The sequence below is a fragment of the Harpia harpyja genome, chromosome 2, assembly GCF_026419915.1.
Source record: "Harpia harpyja isolate bHarHar1 chromosome 2, bHarHar1 primary haplotype, whole genome shotgun sequence".
Taxonomy (NCBI): Eukaryota; Metazoa; Chordata; class Aves; order Accipitriformes; family Accipitridae; genus Harpia; species Harpia harpyja.
The window spans coordinates 51,467,266-51,487,344 of NC_068941.1; the positions used below are offsets into that span (position 1 = coordinate 51,467,266).

Sequence of the window (20,079 nt, forward strand, 5' to 3'; positions counted from 1 at the left end):
ATTTCTGTGAAACTCTCTTTTTATAAGGAAAGAAGGGAGGTGTCAGTAAAGAAAACTCAGGTTCAATAGGTAGTGTTTGGGAATATTCTACTGCTGCCTAGGGATGTTCAGAGAAAAAAATCTTTCTTATTCTTTGATTTTTTCTGGTAAGGAGGGATAGGAATTAAATTGTGAGTGCAGGGGAGTTTTAAAACAGAGACTTGATACTTAGGGACAAAAAAACCCCAAACACATTAAAAAAGAAAGCATTAAAAAAAGAATCCTATTAAAACAGAAAAATATAATCTAATAACGCCTTTCTTATAATCTACAAACTGATGACATCAGAAAGCAGAAAAGCAATTAAAGAAACATGATCCTTCACATTGTGATATAGAGATCTAAACCGAACAAAGAGTCTACAAATATTTGCCTCAGAAGTTATCTGCTTCTAAAATACATATATATATAGTAAGTACTGCATCTTGATAATCTTCCAAATCTAAGCACAGTTGCCTATTTTTTTCTATTTCAAAAGTTACTGTCTAACCTCTTTAATATTCTTCTTCACTGTCCTGGTTTCAGATGGGATAGATTTAATTTTCTTCTTAGTAGCTGGTACAGTGTGTTTTGGATTTAGTGTGAGAATAATGCTGATAACACACTGATGTTTTAGTTGTTGCTAAGAAGCGCTTATCCTAAGTTAAGGATTTTTCAGTTTCCCATGCTCTGCCAGCAAGCAGGTGTACAAGAAGGTGGGAGGGAGCAGAGCCAGGACAGCCGACCCGAACTAGCCAAAGGATATTCCATACCATAGAACGTCATGCTCAGTATGTAGACTGGGGGGAGTTGGCTGGGAGGGGGGATCGCTGCTCTGGCATCAGGGTAGTGAGCAATTGTACTGGGCATCACTTGCCTTTTCTTGGGTTTTCTTGTTGTTGTTTTTTTTTTTTAATATTCCTTTTCATTACAATTATTGTTATACTTTATTATTATTATTGTTAGTATTATATTTTATTATACTTCAGTTATTAAATCGTTCTTATCTCAACCCATGAGTTTTACTTCTTTTTTTGATTCTCCTCCCCATCCCACTGGGTGCGGGGGGGAATGAGTGAGCGGCCGCGTGGTGCTCATTTGCTCGCTGGGGTTAAACCATGACATTCACTTTCTGTAGGTCCTCCAAAATTGGAACCATGAAAATGTCTTCTTTTCATTTTTTTCTGTTTTAACCAAACTGTTCAAAAGAATCTTCTATTCTTGGTAATTGAGAAAAAACAATGGCTCACTGAAAACAGTATTGAGAAAGCAAGACATAAATTAAATGTTAATAAAGAATTATAAACCCCTTCCTAATGAACTCACATGCAGATCTGTAGCTCCACCTAGAGGAGGAGCTTCACCTAGGAGGAGGAGTAAAAAGTGGAGGAGGAAGATGAAGGTGTCTTAACACCTGTAAGTGTGGGTTTTAACTCAACATTTGTTTCTTCTTAATATGTGATACATTGTGTAGTGTTCCCTGTTCTGTGAAAGAAGAAAGAAATACCCTGACAAACATCAATTTCAGTTGGAAAGAAAAAAAATCTTGCCCAGAAATCTTAAGTATGGTTTCTAAATTCTTAAATGTTCTTAATGATAAGATTCTTTGATACATTTTGAAAAGTAAGTGCTGCAAAATTGGGTCTAAAATATATTCAAAAGTAAATTAAAAAGGTTTTAGTCAATAGCATTTTATCTATTGATTTTGATTTTTATATAACTTTGCCCTTTAGCCACTTTTAAAATGGAAAATGTAATATGTAAAATATATATACTTGTTTTGACATAAAAATAAATTATCTAATTTCTGTAATCTATCTCAGCCTTGGACAGATGCAGGAAAATTCCTGGGAGGCAGACACCAGGTCTTGGAGGCAACATGCAACATTTTGAAAGTCAGAACACAAACAACATTGGTATGAGAAACAATAATGGTCTCTGCAAATTTATTAAATTGCATCTCTTTTCTACTCACATAACTTCATTGGTCTAGATTAAGCTTGAAATGGCTCCTCCCTCAAGTTCTCATTTCTTTAGCACACTCGGTCAGCTAGTGACAGCTTTGTCTCTTCTTTATGAGAAACACAGAGTGGGGTATCAATATATAGATTTAATACAAACTTCTTATTCTGGGTATCTTGGAGATGTCTAAAATGTATTTTGACTTGAAAAATAGACAGGTCCAATCAACATGTGATAGGTTTTGAAAGGACTCACAGTTCCTTATTATCATCTTTAAAAAACCAAATGAAGAGTAAAGAAAGAAAAGGCATATGAAATATGCTGAACAGCAGCTAGTTGAAGGGTCAGTGTATAGGACAATGACCAACAACTAGTGAACATGCTAGCTTGAAAATGCATATACATGTAATGACTTGAAAAAAAAAAATCAAGTAAGCAAGATAGATTGTTTCATTATACTTTGCATGATCATCTGCAATAGTACCTTTTTCTAAATATTTGGGTTTTAATACATTTAAGAATTCGCTTAATAATATGCCATACAGTACTCAGCACTGCAATACTCCCATTGTCTCAGAGTACATCTAAGCTTTTCAATTTTAATTTTTTGTTCGTTGTGCTCATGACAGATTTTTTCAGAGACTTCAACACAGTGGAAAGGTGGCAAGGACAGAAGGGGATAAAAGCAATTAACTTACTGAAATAAAATAATCAACATAATACCATACAGCAAGGGGTTTCTTATGTAGCTACAGCATTACCAGTACCAGAACTTCTAAGCTATCTGTTGCCACATGGCCAAAGTACTGATTGTATTAAAGATGTATCCCAGATGCTTTGAGCTCCACTGATGCAAAGCACTTGTATGGAACAGTGTACAGCAACTGGGACAGACACATGAAATGAGATCTCTCAGAGTTTATATATAAATTCCTGATCTGATAACAGTACTAGGTGAAGAACAATCACAGCCATTGTAATTACTCCTAAATCTGAACAAGCTCTTTTATTTCTGTTACTACCATGATTTCTTTATAATCTTTCTCATGGCACATTCTATTTCTCATTGTGGTATTACCACAAGGCCTGCTTCTGTAGAACAGTGCAAATCAACAGGGGTACCAGTACACCGAAACTTTCAACTAGTTGATCTCAATAGCTTGTATGAACATTAGTAGGGGAAAAGCTTAACAATGCTGTCGATGACGTACACACAACACTCCTGCAATTTAAATATGACATATATGTCTGGTGGATTTTGTAGTGACACTGGGAAACCTAAATTGGATGTGGAGATCTGAAGTATTTATTTGCATGTTAATACACTTTTATCCTATACAACTGTTTTCAATAGCAATACTATGGCATTGGATCTTGCCAAAAGCTTGGGTACATTTTAGATGAATTTTCTGCTTTGATTCCAGTTGAAGTTCTTTGCAAGAAGACAAAATCAAAAAATCATCAGAAATATAAAAACACATATATATTTTTACATATATAAAAATATAAACATACGTTTTAGAAAACCTTAAATGATTCTGATTCATAGAAAGATCTTACTATATGAGTACAATCATTCCTGCAGAAAAATGCTAGTATGTACCTAGAAAATGTAATTTGTATAAACAAGTTATGAATTGCAAAATGCAGAACAATTAATTTATGCACAAATATTATCCATAAATACTGTCATCTTCTTGCACTTTTCTGTGACTACAGAATGCTTGCCTTGGTCTGAAAATATACATACTTTAAGCAATTCATTAATTCAATTTAATATATTATATTCTATGTATTATGTTCCTTGATTCTAAAGAATATATCAGGTCCTATATATTTCTTAAGGTCTACAAGGCATAATCCTTAAGTATGGACTATGTTATGTTGATATTTTCTAGAACTAACATGATCATTAGCAGAATTTCCACTTTGCTCTGAACTTTACCAAAATGTTCTTTCATCCCTATTTTCCTGTACATCAAGCGCTGTCCTACAGATGGAGAACAGCTCAATGGAAAAGACACATGTGCACAGGAATACAAAGAGGCTGATGAGGGGAAATGAGGAAAAGTCATGATATTACTGACTTACAGGTGTTTTTCCTCGCAAACAGGAGACTTACCTTAAGTGCAATTTGCTACTGAAATGGCAAATATCTCACAAGGTTTTTTATGTAACTGGCAGACATTTTTCATTTTTGTTTTTCTGAAGTCTTCCAAAAAAGCTTTAAAATGTCAGTCCATATGATCTATGGACAATTGTGGAAGGATCAGATTTGTGCACAAGCTCTTAAGATACCTTATGAATTTTAGTATAATGATACTATATGGATAATGTTACCTTCTTAATGCAAATAAAGATGAATTTACCACACTTTTACTCTTCTCCCTGTAGAAAAATCCCAAAGTGAAGCTGACTTAACAAAGTGGGTGGAATTTGAAACAAAAATTCCTCTGATGTCTCCTGGAAAAGTTATATTAAGAAGGATGTTCCCCAGCCAGATCCCCTCCTCCCCCCTTAATTTAAAGTAAATTTAGAAAATTATTGAATTTTTGGTAAGAATGCCTTAGTACTATAAATCAATGAATAAATATACTGATCCATATGCTATAAGGCATAAATATACTATTTTCCTCTGTCAGTGACAGCTGGAATCTTTCTTTTGTATTATTCAATCCTTCTTCCCTAGAAAGGAGCATAATTTCTGGCAGGTTAAAAATGTAAGATGTAAATTAGGAGGACTCCAAAGCAGACCGTGAAAAGTAAGTAACCAAAGACATAAACAATTCTTGAAAGTGTAAATAAAGGATGAAGGAAAGTTAAGAAAGAACTGGTGGTATGGCTGGTTTTTAGAAGACAACAACATCACAAAAAGCAGGTAAATGCTTTATTTTGTCACTCTTCTCCAGAAGATGGAATAAGTCATGTACAAAGTTTCTGGACATTAGTGGTAAGAAAATACTGGAACAAACAGATAAATTGAAAAGCTGTACTTCATTAGGCCTAGATACAGTTATTCACCAGTTCTGCTGGAGCCTCGGACTCATCTGGCTGAACTGTGAGCTCTAATGCAGTAGTTAACGGAAAATGAAAAAGGCTGCAGGGTAGCAAATCTACTTATCCTATGCTAGCTATGAGTCAAAAATCATAGATACCAGCAGTCAAAAATGATTGCTTTAAAAGGGTATGATATAGGAAAATATTAAAAAACAGATATTAATTTCTGCCTAATTTGTACACTGCTAGTTCAACAGGAATATCTTCTGCTAAGGAGAGCTAAAGTATATACTTTTATATTATACAATATAAAAATATAAAATTATATAAAAATAGAATTATGATTTTTTTTGTTTTCAAAAGTTCTTGACAGTAAAACCTGGGACTCCTTATGGGACAAGAGGAGAAGTTTTATCATGGATTAAGCCTTGGTTAATTGGAAAGAGACAGAGAAAAGAAAAGAGAAATTAAATAATCAGTTTTCATTATCTCCAGTGGTTAGAGTGTTAATTGACATGTTATTTACTATATATTTATTCCTGTACAGGGTCAAGCAGTACTGAAATTTGCAAAGGACATAGAATTCTATGAGCTGTAATGTCAAGATGGTAGGTGAGTGGAGAAAACAAATGAAATTCAATGTTAAAGGGTGAACTAATATATATTAGGACCAATATTTGAATTAACCCACAAACAATGGATGGTTATAATGGTTATAATTATCTATAGTGACTCAGCTCAAAAAAAACCAGTGTTACATTTCTGGCTAGTAGCATGTAAAGCTTTGCAAAATCCTATAGCATTCAAAAAAACCCCCAAACAACAAAAGAACAATTATCTCTAGAGAAGTAATGTAATATATATACACCTATATATATATATATAAAAAACCCCAACAACTTACAATGTTCTTTGATGTCATTCTTCCCCCAGCATGTGAACTTCAGTACTGACTATCCCATCTTGAAAAAGACAGAGTACAAACAGGAGGGGATTAGAACTGAAGGTTGCATATTGAAACATTTTTCTTTAAGAAGACACGACAAAGATTCTTAGTACGAGGGCATACAATAAAACCATACAGAACGACAGATATCACACAGGCAGAGCAGCATTTCCAAATATACTTCTGTGACTTTAACCTTTCAAGTTTCATTTTCTAGTGTCTAAGGAATTCTAAATGCAAGATTTAAGACTGCTAATTTTCTTTACGTCCTCTGGCAAATTATACACAAGAAATCAGGTGTTCTTTTCTAGAAAGAACATCGAAAGGTTCACTGACATTGAAAGGCAACAAAATGAAAACACAGAGACATTTATATAAATGTATCTACATTTACATATGTGTGTGTCTAACAAAAGGCATAATTGACTTATATAATTCAGTGCATTAAAATTTCACAGTAGAAGAGTAGGAATATACATAGAAGAACAGGATAAAACCAGCAAGATGTAACTATGGATAATGAAGTTTGTCACAGTTACCATAAGAAAGGAAAAATGTTGTGCGTCAACCTTGTAATCTATTTAGTGGTGAGCTTGCACGAGCAAGCTGAATCCTCTGGCAATACAGGCAGAAACTCAGCAGAAGACAAAATCATGTACATTCAGGGAAGGAGAAAAGACACCTTCCTTCCTCCTGAGCAAAACAGCTTGTTTTCCCTCAGATGTCACTATCAGAAATTCCTTCTTCCAACTGACACACTATTTTACATGGAACAAATCGGTCAAAAAAGGTGTTACGAGTCCATCATAACATAACATTAAACATGGCAAGGATTTCTTTTTTGTAGCAAGATCTCAGATTGCTAAGACTCATGGAAAATATAACTGGAAAATTAATGTTTAAACCTTGGAAATTGGCTGATTATGTTGGATTAGAAAACGAAATACAAAAATCCGAAGCACTGCAGGTTACCCATGGGGGCTGGACATCAGAGCTTATTTAGTTCAGTCAAGAAGACTGTCTAGGTAGAAACCCATTTTTTGCTGGTTATCTCAGACTGATAAGGAGAGATACACTGCTCAGTTGGATGGTATGAAGAACAGAAATTTAGAAAATGCAGGGCAAAGATATCTTGATGGGAATAAGAAAGAAATACCAATGAGGCAAAGCAAACCACGTGGCTATTGGGCATCCTTAGCTGTTCATTAGTCAGGGTGAGGTATCAGCAGAATAAATAACGTCCTTTGTGGGGGACTTAATATGCAACTATCCAGCATGGTATTTCTTCCTGATGGAAAATGAGAGTAAAAAAATCTTACAATGATGATCTGATCTAATACTGTAATTTTTACTTTCACATTATTAAAGTGGAAATTATAATCCTCTAATACAAGTCCTTGCTCTAAAATTCCAAAATGTAATAAAGTACCTTTCAATTTAAAACTTTAACATATCTATAAAATAATTTAGTATCTCTTCTAATGTAATATTAGAATATTTAGTACCTATTTTAATTTAATATTAGAATATATGGACATAACTTTGACCGGTTTTATACATACGAAAGGTTTAGAATCTTCTAAAATCTTTAACAATTAGTTAAGGGAATATTAGAAGGTGAAAGGGAAGCATGAACTAGTGTTATGCATATCATTACAGGAAAACTGTTATATGCAAATTTGGTGCTAAATAACGCGAGTTAACGCATTGTTCCACAAACCTGACTCACACAGACTTATTTTATAACAATTAAAACTGTATACTTAAAATTCACATTGATCAGAGTATTCAAGGACAGAAAGAACCAGGTATATCACTGGCCCTTATGTTTGCCTCAGACTTAAATTTAAATGTTTTATTTGGTTAAAGCATAATCTGCACCTGATTAAAAGACAGATCCAGATTTTATTCAAGTACCTGAAGGAATGCAAAATTTTACATTGTTTTGGGGAGTTTGTTCTTATAGTTGATCTCATCATGAAAAATACATACTGTATTTACATTTTAAAGAGTTCTGGTAGCAATCTCCAGATAGAAAGACTTACTCTGTTAGACTGAAAAATTCACTAGTATCTGATATTTTCCTCTTACCAGTTAACTAATCTCTTTAAATACTCAGTATTAGAAATTTTCTCCAGTTTCCAAGCACTTAGGGTTCTTTTCTGTAAGTTTTCTACTTCTCAGCTTCACTTTATTGTCTGGGCATAAGGACCTGATATAACATTCTTTCATCATCTTTATCTATACTATACATGTAAACAATTTCATCTCTATTCTCCTAACCACTACTTTTTTCTACATATAACAAATAAAGAGAAAACCCCTTTTAGATGCAACACGGTAGTGTGTGTGTGTATGATATCGACTTAACTATCTATTTTATGACCTATTAATTATTTTCAGAGTAATTATTTTCAAGGGTACAATCCCAATTTTGAAAGTGTTGCTTTATGTATTTAATTTCTAAGCATACAACTATCCAGGCAGCTGTACAAAAGCACTTACTTTTATCAGCCAAACTTTTAACATTCTCAAAGAAAGAATTCACATTTGTTTGACAAGACTTTATCTTCCAAAAACCTTCTGCCTTGAATTCTAGCAGTAATACTCTGTATTCAAAGCTTTTGAACCGTTATGTATAGAAACCCACCTCACCATTCTATTAGCTTCTCTTTTACAACATAGGTCACATTGCTTGGGTTTCTATTTTATTTTTTTTAAGCTTTAACATTACATTCACTGCTTCCAGGAGTTTCTAGATTATTCCAAGATTCCTCTAAAATGAATACAGTATATATCTAGTTCTGAATTCAGTTCATCTGAATCAGCTGCTTTCAAATATTCATCATAAAAATACTGCTTAATGCTTTCCTTAGAAACTAATTGCTTGGAAAATACTTCACCATCATTATGGAATACAAGTGCACTCTCCTATTTCTTTCCAGAAACAGAAAAGAAATAGATATTGAACACTTTCTTTTTTTCTGTCATTACTAGCAATTCGATTTTCTCGAACTTTTAATAGTGCCATTTATATACATCTAAGGAGAAATTCCTTTTTTCCCATGATATAATGTAATATATATTCTATTGTCCTTAGTGAAGCCAAGGAATGTTCTTGGTCTCACTTCCACTATACTTCATAGCTTCTAGTTCATAACAAACTATATTTGCCTTCCCACTTTTTACACTGTGATATTATATACAGTTTTTTCTAACTAACTGGTGTCCTCATATTGTCACCAAACAAAGCTAGATTTTTAGAAGGTGCTTTTCTCAATCATGGTAGAGTGGCTGTTTGGCTAGCTACTAAGCAGCTGCTTCTTTAATTTACCTTTCAGTCACAATATCATATCTACTTACACATTTATCTCCAAAGAATGTCATTCAGAACATGTTTAACTTTGAGAAATTAGCTTCTCTGAGGTATCAGTTCTCCACATTATTGCTAAGGACCTTCCTCTGTTTACCAACAGTAAGAACAAGCAACTTAAAACCACTGGTCCCTAGGCAACTGTAAACTTCCATTACAATGATTAATTCATCTTTATCTAGCCCAGAAAAGTCCAAAGTGGAATGAGTGCATGTAGACTATCTAGCTATACATCTCCTAAACTGAATTCCCAAATAGCAATTCCATTTTTTCTTAAGAAGGGAAGAAGGAAATTTAAAAAAAAAAAAATTAAAAATCATACATTTCAGGTTTGGAAGAGTAAATATTCTAACCATCTTTTTTCCCCACAGCTATAAATGAATTGTCTAAATATCAAATTTCAGGTAAAAAAATTGAGCATGTACATAAATGCTTTCAGACTAGGAAGTCCACAAGCAAGGAAAGGCTTACTAGCAATTGAAAAACAAAGTGGTTTTAAATGTCGACATTATGAACATTACAGAATGTAGTTCCTCTCTGTGGCAATCTAGTTTTTTAAAACTTCGCTCTATACATGGGTCCTGTGTACATATATAATTCTGCAAACAGTTCAGCAGCTATTTGGCTGTGTACACTGGAGCAATACACACCACAAGTCTGCAAAACTTACTAGTTTCAGATCAAGAATGCTGAATGTAAAAAAGTGTAAGAAGTGGTTTAATTCCTTGATATGAAGCCAATAGGTACAATAATTTCAGAAGGCAAAACAAAATAAAGTAAAATGAAAATTATAACATCCATTTGAAAAGTTTGCAGACGACACCAAGTTGGGAGGCAGGGTCGATCTGCTTGAGGGTAGGGAGGCTCTACAGAGAGATCTGGACAGGCTGGATCGATGGGCTGAGGCCAACTGTATGAGGTTCAACAAGGCCAAGTGCCGGGTCCTGCACTTTGGTCACGGCAACCCCATGCAGCGCTACAGGCTTGGGGAAGAGTGGCTGGAAAGCTGCCCGGCAGAAAAAGACCTGGGGGTGGTGGTTGACAGCCGGCTGAATATGAGCCAGCAGTGTGCCCAGGTTTCCAAAGTGGCCAACAGCATCCTGGCCTGTATCAGAAATAGTGTGGCCAGCAGGAGCAGGGAGGTGATCATCCCCTGTACTCGGCACTGGTGAGGCCGCACCTCGAGTACTGTGTTCAGTTTTGGGCCCCTCACTACAGGAAAGACATTGAGCTGCTAGAGCGTGTCCAGAGAAGGGCAACCAAGTTGGTGAGGGGCCTGGAGCACAAGTCTTATGAGGAGCGGCTGAGGGAGCTGGGGTTGTTCAGTCTAGAAAAGAGGAGGCTGAGGGGAGACCTTATCGCTCTCTACAACTACCTGAAAGGGGGTTGTAGTGAGGTGGGTGTTGGTCTCTTCTGTCAGGTGTCTGGAGATAGGACAAGAGGAAATGGCCTCAAGTTGAGGCAAGGGAGATTTAGGTTAGATATTAGGAAAAATTTTTTTACTGAGAGGGTTGTCAAACATTGGAATGGGCTGCCCAGGGAAGTGGTTGAGTCACCATCCCTGGAGGTATTCAAAAAGCGAGTGGACAGGGTACTCCAGGGCATGGTTTAGGGGGCATGGTTAATGGATGGACTCGATGATCTTGAAGGTCTTTTCCAACTGAAATGATTCTATGATTCTATGATTATATCAAAATTCCAGTTGTGAAATGTATTACTTCAGTCAAGTAATTTTAAATTAAGCTCTCTTTCAGACATCTCTATTATATATGAGCTTTCATCTTTAAATTTTGCTTGTTAACATCAGTTCTTACTATTACAGTGAGTTTCCATCGCAACTGCTTGATTTCCTAAGTTCATAATCCTGTGAAGCCTTGAAACTAACTTTTTCTAGATATGGTTTGGTTTTTTTTTTTTTTCCTGAGGTGTATATATTATTATAATGCACTCAGTAGGACTATTACAATGAAAGAGCATCACTTATTCCAGTATGAGCTGTAGAAGAGGTTCCAAAACCATGTAAGAGCAGACAGACTGGACCAAGTCAGAGGCGCTTCTCACCCAATACCCCTCCTTGTCAAAAGGCTGTTTGCTGTGTATGGTGATGTCTAAGCACAGACAAGCATACAGTGATGATTTCCTTGAAAACTCTCCCAACATCTGGTACTACATGGCTCAAAACAGAGCTCGAGTCAAAGATGTTGTCTATGTTTTTACACCCTTCACTGTATTCTTCCCCAAAACATTTAAGTACAGTTAAACTGTCAGCATTCACCATGTCCTATTGTATTGTATCGACTAACCTGGAAACTATAGCAAATGTCTTTCACTTTTGGTTATTTCTCTACTCCAGGGAATTAGAAAGGTTATCTTCATCTTCTCTTAGACCTTTGTATCAATTAATATTTCCAGGTGCAAGATGTTTTTTGTGCCTTGCTTAATAAAGTGTATACCTTTATGTCAATATTTACATAGCCAGCAGGAAGTACCTGAGTGCTGAATAAAAAGTACCACTACGAGAAGATATGGTTATTCTTAACATTTATGGTACCAAATATTTTTAAAAGACAATGTATGGTGGAAAAGGCTCAACTGGCAAGACACAGTATAAATATCTGCCGTTATGCATGACTGCCCAATCAGAAGCAAGTCATGACAGGAAATTGCTTAATACACTTGATTCCCAATAAAATATGTCTCTAAAAAAAAAAAAAAAAGAAAGGTGTTCTGTTACAGAGAGGATTATAAGCATTGATTCACTCCAAATCAGGAAAAGCACACTGCTCAGGATCAGCAGAACATTTCTAATTCAGCTCACATCAGTTTGAACTTCAGCACTTCAGACATGTTTTGCAGCAGTAGGCCACCCATCAACACGCTCATAAACACATCACTTCGGAAGCTTTTTGGTTCAGCTCTACAGCTCTGACCTGGGCAGGGCTATTCTCTGAACAAATGCCAGAGAATCATGACAATTACAACACACCACTGCAGTGAATGCTATTCAGGCATCCTCAAAATATACAAAAAAGTACTCTTTTCAGCTCCCTTTATGACATACACAAAAATTTACCAATGCATCTGACACAGATGAATGAAGAAGCTCTTCCTGGCTGCTGAGGGACACAGGTGACATGGGACCATACGTGAACGTTTTAGAGTTACAGTAACGATAACGGTCCATGTGACATCCCTGTCTTTCATAGAATAGAATCATAGACTATCTCACATTTGAAGGGACCCATAAGGATCATCAAGTCCAATTCCCTGCTCTTCGTAGGACTACCTAAATCTAAACCATGACTAAGAGCATCATCCAGATGCTCCTCGAACTCTGACAGGCTTGGTGCCGTGACTACTTTCCTGGGGAGCCTGTTCCAGTGACCAACTACGCTCTCAGTGAAGAACCTGTTCCTAATGCCCAACCTGAACTTCCCCTGATGCAGCTTCATTCCATTTCCTCGTGCCTTATCACTGGTCACCAGAGAAAGGAGATCAGCACCTTCTGCTCCGCTGCCCCCCTTCAGGAAGCTGTAGACTGTGATGAGGTCAGAAGATGCAGATCTTCTTAGTTACCAGAATAGAGACCGACTGTAAACAACTCCCACTACCAAAGGCAGCTGCTCTTTCTCTTTTATCCAGAAAATATCGACCTCGCCTGTGGTTGTATGTTTCCTTAGAAGAAATCATTTTCCCCTAACCAAACAGGAAAAGTAAGTGGTGGTCAGACCCAGGACTTATTATTCAAATGTATTCCTATCACCTCAACATAAAGGTTTAATTTACAGGGAAGCAAATCATCTTCCTCCAACACAGCAGCCTGAGAGTACCAACACTGTCGTAAAAAGCTACAGATTTTCTTTCTCTTTTCCAGTCTCTACGATGGTTTTTCCCTCTTTCAGATCTGTTTATTGACATGCATTTGTTTTAAAATATGCAACATTAGCACACATCTCCTAGTCGGTTATATATATTCATCTTTGTTTACAGAAACTGGAGAACAGGCCAAAGACTGAATTCTCTAGTAGCCCTTGGACAGGCTAAGGTAAATGCAATGCTTTGTTTATTGAGTCTGAAAACAGGGAGAAATCCTACCTTTTCTTGCCTTTGAAATGCTCACAGTAGTAAAATATTCCGAATCCTGGAGAGCTGAAAAACCTTTTCATTGAATCTTTATAAGCCTGTAATAATTAGGTAAGATTTCATAATATATTAAATGTTTTCCACCCATAAATTTAACGTGCACTCGTGTAGAATTATTGATTCTTTATAACATACACCAGCATATGATCTTTGACACAATTTTAAAACTCAAACTGTCCGATATATTCTTGCTAGTTTACTCATAGCTGTGCTTGACATATTTATAAATTGTGATCAAAAGCATTTCAGTTACCTGAAAAGAAATTGAAAAAGGAGTGGAAACTTGCCTGTTCAGCTGTGGAAGAAAAATCCATCTTTTTTGTAAAAAGCCTCCTGCACAGATAAAATGGCTGGGGGTAGAAAACAGTGTTTGTTTTGGAGAAACTTCTTACTGATGAGCTGTCTCTCTTGATATTTAAACAGAACTTGCTCAGATTTGACTGATTTGAATATTGGAAACATTCAATATTGGACATATTAACACATACATTTAATTTTCTGCTGAGATCATTAGATGGATTTCTGAAGTACAAGTGCACAGGATGTGTATCAGCAGCTACATGTAATATTAGCAGCTCTTTAAGCCCTTAGAAGTAGGATTTTAAGAGTCCAGACAGAAAACAGACCATTGTATTAGAAAAAAGAAAGCTAGTTTTAAGGTTGTTATCAGTGCTGGTGAGTGAGGGGTGGTAGTGGGGTGGGGGGTGGGGCGGGCGGTGCACTTTTTTTATTTAGCAATCTCAATTTGAAACACTTTAGAACACCAAAATGCCAAGTGTGGGATCACAGGGATTTAAGTGATGAAAGAAGCCAAATGAAGGCAAGTAAACAACACAAGATGAAATTTTAGAAAACATAGCCTTGCTTTCTCTTTCTTTTTCTTTTCTGTTTTATGCCTTTTTTTTCTCCTGGTTTTCTTAATTTTAGCTATTTATTCCTAGCCTTCTGTATAATTCTCAGCTATGTCTCCAGAACACTGAATAATATTCTGCTTGTGTAACTCAGGTGAACAGTCAATATATTAAGTAGCCACTAAATTCATTATTAGCTTGACCTAGTCAAGTCAAAGTCCTCTTGAGGTGTATCTACCTGCCTAAGGAATTAATTTTGATGGAAGCAGATATAATATGCTAGTATATGATCAGTCTTTTTAGGGGCTTTGCTGTTTTTAGATAGTGCTTCCTTTTCTTAGAATCCATATAAAAATAAGAGACTCTCAGTTTACTCATAAATAAATTGATTTTTAAGATCTGTGAAAGAGTTGAAATTTGAAATAGTGTATTACAGCATAAGGGTCAAACTAAGTTTAACCGAAATCACTGAGGGTCTTTTCACTGACTTTGACAAGTGTTGTTATAGACCCACCATTAGCAAGTATGTATACACATTAACCTCCCATATTTTGAAAATATAGTAGTTTATTCCAGTGGAAGACACTCTGTGCTCTTCTGAACAAATACTTGCTGAATGCTGAGAGTTTACAGATTAAAATAACAGTCAGACAGTCAACTTTTTAAATATTGCTCACTAAACATTACGTAAAGTTGGTGGCATTCTTTCAGGCATGGAACACATCTGTCATTTGCATTTCATTGACCTTCAAGCTTACTGGTTAGAGGTGAAACTTCACCTATTCAAAGCAAGCTGTTTAAAACATTCAAATAGAATTTTTAAAGTGCATTTCACTTTTTAATTTCCTACTGTTCTTCTTCCATTGAGAAAGCACTGCCTGAACCCAAAGGGATTTCCACATCTAGCTTTCATGCTTTTTGTTGCTACATGGCAGTGACCGCTAGACTGGCAAATAGAATAATTGCCTTTGAGAGATTTCTTTAAGGATGTTAAGAGCATGAACTTCATTCTTTTTAAATAGCTTCTTAAATAAATGCTTCAAAACAAAGTCAACTATTGATCCAATTCTTTGAATAAAAAGTTCTCCCCATTTGACAATAGGATTTACTACTGAAGACAAAACGTACATTAATCTTTCTGGTTTATTGTCTTCAGTTGACAAAGGTAGAATTACAGAGTTGCTGCACAAAGAAAGATTTGTACCCTCTGTTTGAAATGACAAATCTACATAAATTCATTGACCGACTTAGGATAAAAGCAATCTTTACATCTCTATGTCTTGTCACCTGAAGAGAAATAGGGATATAATTTATGCTTTATTGCCTAGTAATACTGTTGAATAACTGTTTATTCTCTAAGCACATTTGTGATTTCCTTGTTTGTTTATCGTAGAGCTCTGAGAATTTTTTTTTCCCTGGAAGTGAAAAAGAACATCCAGAACGTCTATTTACTGCCAGGGCAGAAGGGTGGAAATTTTATCCAGGAAAAAACAATTAAGCCAATAACACCCCACCCCCCACCATAACAGCTGGAAGAGTTTGTACGAACTTCGCAGATTTTACACTTCTGTCTGTTACCACTGGGACATCTAATTTGAACCCTAATTTCTAAAGGGGGAGGGATGGGAGAGAAGACAAGAATGTCAATATTCTGTCTGTCACGTGTGTGTACAGCGAGATAAAAACAGCCACTGTGGGACAGAAACGTTTTTTTCCACTGACAGCTGCAATGAGAAGCTGAGCTAGGACGGATACTGCAGGAGCAGTGAAGGGAATCCTTCATGCAGTCTCACCTCCGCAGCTTTTAACTTATGTTCCCTTTCCTTGCGATAATCGCAGTGATGTACTTGGCCCTAAGGAATGGACAGGTGAGACCTGCTGTGCTGCTCGAGCTGCATATGGAATTGGGGGACGGGGGGAGAAAAAGGGCAATAAAAACAGCAAACAAACGTTCAGCAGCCGGTAACACAGAGGTGAAATAAAGCTTGCTCTGCACTGGTCACGCATAAGCTATAGCCAAACGTAAAAGCGATGCACACAAAGTACACTGCGGCTAGCGAGCCTGGAGTCTCCTTGAAAACAAGCTTCGTGCAACGTTACCGGAGACACACGTACGTAAACACAGACAGAGGCACTTACATACACACGGTCGTGCCCGTATGCGCACCCGGCGAGAGAGGCATACTCTCCTGTGCACGCCCGCCCGCTCCCGCCCGGGGCTGCCGGGCGCACGTCCCCGGCGCCGCCGCTGCCGCACCGCGGCGAAGCCTGCTCCCGCCGCACCGCGGCCGCCGGGGCCCCCCACGGGCGGGGGCTCCCCACGGGCGGGGGCTCCCCACGGGCGGGGGCCGCAAGACGCCGCCGCGGGGCCCCCCGGGCTCCTCGCAGCAGCCGCCCGGTACGCGCCGGCCACCGTCCTTCCCGGCTCCAGTCACCAAACGTCCCCCTGCCCGGCCGCCCCGTCCCTGCGGCGGCCAGGGCCAAGGCGCGGATCGCCCTCCCGCCTCCGCACCCCGGTGCGGAGGACGGGGCGTCCGGGGGCACCTCCCGCCCGCTCTCTACTCTCACCCGGCAGCGACGCGCCCGCTACCCCGCTCCCGCCCGCCTCCGCTCCCGCCTCCCCGCGGCGCGCCCGCCCCTCACCCGGCACCCGGCGCTGCCGCCGGCCGCAGAGCAGCCGCGGCCACGCTGCGCGGCGCGGAGGGACCGGGGCTGGCTGGGCGGCGTGCGGGAGGGGAGGGGGGAGGGAAAGGGAAGGAAAAGGGAAGGGAAGGGACGGGGGGTGTGCGTGTGCGTGTGGAGGGGGAGGGGGGGGAAATCAAATAAATAAATAACCTCCGCACCAATAAGAGAGGCAGCGGCTGCCGAGCAGGCTGGGATCGGATGCGAGAGGTCCTTCCTGGGCTGTATTTGTTTGTTTGTGACTGGAGCTGCAAAGTTCAGAGCTAAACGTGTTGCTTTCCGCCGCCGGCGGCTGCGACCGCCCCACTTCACCTGCTCCGCTGACGGGGTGCCTGCCCGGCGCGGGCCCTCTGCCCGGCATCGTCCCCGCCGCTGGGGCCGAAGGACGGGAGAGGAGCGCGGGGCTGCGTCTCTCGCCTGCCCGCCTTCCCCTCCGCGGCTGCCGGAGGGGCAACGGACAGGTGAGTGCCTCCTTTCCGCACTTCTGCCCAGCACGGCGCGGAGGCTGCCTCCGCTCCGTAGTTATCTGTCACCGCGGGACTGCTCGTTTATCAAACTTTGACTCCTGTTGGCTCCCGCACCCCCCGCCTTGCCTTTTGCGGGAGGGCGAGTGCTCGGGGTTAATTGGTTTTGCGCAGAGGGAAGCCGGCTGGGGGGGGGGGGGGGGGAAGGAGGGGTCCCGCTCTGCAGAGCGCAGTTCAGCCCTCCTCGGGGGAGGGGGCTTGTCCGAGCCGTGCGCCCCTCCTGCCGCCTGGGGCCGCCTCCCGGCGCCCCTCGCCCCCCGCCAGAGTTGGCAACGCGGGCGCGGAGGCGGCGCGGGCGCCCGGCGGAGCGAAGTTGGTGTTGGGGTTGTTTTTTTTTTTTGCCCTGGAGGGAGCCCGCGGGGCCCGCGCAACAGGCACCGTCCTGCGGAGGGAGGGAGGAAGGAAGGGAGGGCGGCCGGGCGCCTCGCCCGCCGGCGTGGGGCGCCCGGCGTCCCCGAGCGGACCCCTGGCCTTTCAGGTAATTTCGCTTTGCTTCCAACACCTCCAAGGATTTGCCTTGCCGGGAGCCCGTGGAGCGCGGCTCCTTGCGGGTGCCTAGCAGCTGCCCCCGGAGGCACGCCGGCTCCTCAGAAGGAGAGAAACTTGCCGCCTCCCCACGAGGGGCGGATGGGGTGTTTTCCGCCGGCTGCGCGGAAGATGCGCGTTGGGGCGCCGGGCGGCTCTGCCCTCCCCGCTGTGGGGGCGCCCCGCGGGGCGGGAGGAGGCTGCGCGGCGGGGCGCGGGCGCCCGGCAGGTGGAGCCGTGGGGAGCGGCGGCGGCGGCGATTTATCTCGGCTTAAGCAGCGTTGGCAGCGGAGCCCCGTAGTCGGGGTGCGAAGCGGCCCCGGGGTCCCGGCGCCCGCGCCTGGGCGGGCGGAACGTGTCCTGAAGTTGGATGCGGTGAGCGGGGCTGCGGCGGGCGGCTGGCGGGTGCGCGCCCTCCCGTGAGGGCGGCGGGAGGCAGGTGGAGACGGCGTGCTTCGGTGTTAGCGTTACCCCTGGTCACACACGTATTCTTCTAGCAGTGATTGTCGTTCTGTTTGTCACTAAAAAAAAAGATGAGATTCTCGGGGTAGTCTGTCTTAATTATCACGGAATGCATAAAAGCGTAATTGCTAAAATTATTCAATAGTGGTTAACAATTAAAAGATTATCCCAGTACTCTGCAGCTTGCAAGGAGCAGACTGTACTAATTGGATAGTTAATGACATTTAAATAGGCAGGCTTTCTTAAAATAGTAAGCTCCACTCTTCCAGGGAACCGAATAGGGTGTTGGAGTATTTAATAATTATATTGCAATGATGGTAACACTTCTGAAAGGGCTGTGGTAATTAACTTGTTAGCTTGGCCAGCAGCACTGGGACGGACTTTGCACAGTTTTAGAGCATCGGCTAAGAGAAGGCTGGATTTTCGTCACTTTTCCTTTGATAGGTAAATATAGCTAAACACTTAGAAATTTGTGTGAAGCCAAATCGCAGGGGAGGCAATATTTTACATATTGTCCAGTGAAATCTTCTTCCATCTATTACTGACATCATTTGCCTGAATTGATAATTGAACTTGAGTTTTATGTCACTTACCACTTACTAGTTGAGTTTTATGCCACTTTATGCCACTTACTCTGATTGGAAATAGTTACTGTTTAATATTGTGAAGACTGGATCAGTGTTGGTGTAACAACACTCCTCTTGTCATCCTTTAAAAACTAAACAGCTAAGGTGTTTTTTGGGTTTTTTTTTTTTTTGGTAGTAATAACATACCAGTTTAAACACTGTACTTCAATAACAAAGTGATAAACAAATCAACTTCTGCATGGTTAAACTTTTTTCCTAAACTTTATTTTCCACATCCTTCATGTTTCTTGCATAACTTGAAGATTTTCTATGAGAAACTCGTAGAGTAACTGCATAAACTTGTGTTTTGTTTTAAAAGTCTTCTCAGTGTAATGTATAATAAAGTTGGCATAACAAGAAGCAAAACAATGTAATCTTACGCTTGCTGTATTTTTTTTCCACAGAGAAAATGTTTCCCACTATTTTCATCAAAGATATATACTTAAGGAAAATGCCAGAAATGTAATTAAATAAAAGATTAAATTTAACAAATTAAATAGGATATTCTATTTTAAGAACTACTGTAGAGAATAACACATAATTAAAATTGTAAAGTATGTATGGGCTCTTAAATACCTATGCTTTATTGAGTCAATCTTAAGTTTTGTCATCAACATAGTTTTGTCTTCCTTTGCAGTAAAAAAATACAGAAATAAATAAACTCCTGAAATGCTGGTCTAAATACTGAAAGGGCTTGGAGTGTGTGTCTCCCAGGTCAGTGAAAATGCTGAGCTTCACAAAAGTTATATTCACAATTGTAAAACTAGTCTATTTTCTTCTTGTGTTGGATGCTACTGTTGTCACTTAGGAATCTTTTTGTGTTGTATCCCAATCTTTCTCAAACACTTTCTTTATTCTTGCATGCCAAAGTATTCATATATTTCTTATGAGCATTACTGCTGACTTCTGAACCTGAACTCCATTCTATGCCTTCCCAAATCAGGGTTCCTAAAAATCAGAAAAAGGGAGC

General features: G+C 39.8%; 1 long non-coding RNA gene across 2 annotated transcripts in view; it reads right to left on the minus strand.

Annotated features, from left to right (window-relative positions):
• Positions 1 to 16,522, minus strand: part of LOC128138236 (uncharacterized) — a 55,243-nt gene extending 38,721 nt beyond the window's left edge. For both annotated transcript variants that reach the window (XR_008233978.1, XR_008233979.1), the window contains exons 1-2: positions 16,430 to 16,522; positions 5,882 to 5,939 (exon numbers count right to left, since the gene is read on the minus strand). This is a non-coding gene — a long non-coding RNA (uncharacterized LOC128138236). The remainder of the gene's footprint in view (positions 1 to 5,881; positions 5,940 to 16,429) is intronic.
• Between the last annotated feature and the right edge of the window lie 3,557 nt (positions 16,523 to 20,079).